General features: G+C 37.9%; 1 protein-coding gene across 1 annotated transcript in view; it reads right to left on the bottom strand.

The window, feature by feature from the left end:
• Positions 1-340, bottom strand: part of LOC109931074 (coiled-coil domain-containing protein 81) — a 100969-nt gene that overhangs the window by 52579 nt on the left and 48050 nt on the right. The window lies entirely within an intron of this gene.

Genomic DNA, 340 nt, shown 5'->3' with positions numbered 1-340 from the left:
TGCTGTGTTCATCCAGCTGTACACCTTGTTATCTCAGATTCTCCAGCATCTGCAGTTCCTGCTATCTCCAGAGCAAGTGATCTAAGATTTGGTTTTGTGATATGACAAGAGGTTTATTAATAATCTCCTTGTGAGTGGTCCTTTCAGAAAAAGCAACCATAACATGATATAATTTTACATTGCCATGCAGAAAGTGAAGTCTTAAATTTAAACAAAAGAAACTACAAAGGCTAGCTAGCTGTGACAGACTTGGTAACTTTATTAAAAGGCATGACAGTGGACAGGGAAAGGTTAATAAAAACCGAAAGAACTGCGGATGCTGTAAATCAGGAACGAAAAC

Source organism: Rhincodon typus, chromosome 6, assembly GCF_021869965.1.
Source record: "Rhincodon typus isolate 14 chromosome 6, sRhiTyp1.1, whole genome shotgun sequence".
Classification (NCBI taxonomy): domain Eukaryota; kingdom Metazoa; phylum Chordata; class Chondrichthyes; order Orectolobiformes; family Rhincodontidae; genus Rhincodon; species Rhincodon typus.
This window is presented reverse-complemented; position numbering and strand designations above follow the sequence as displayed.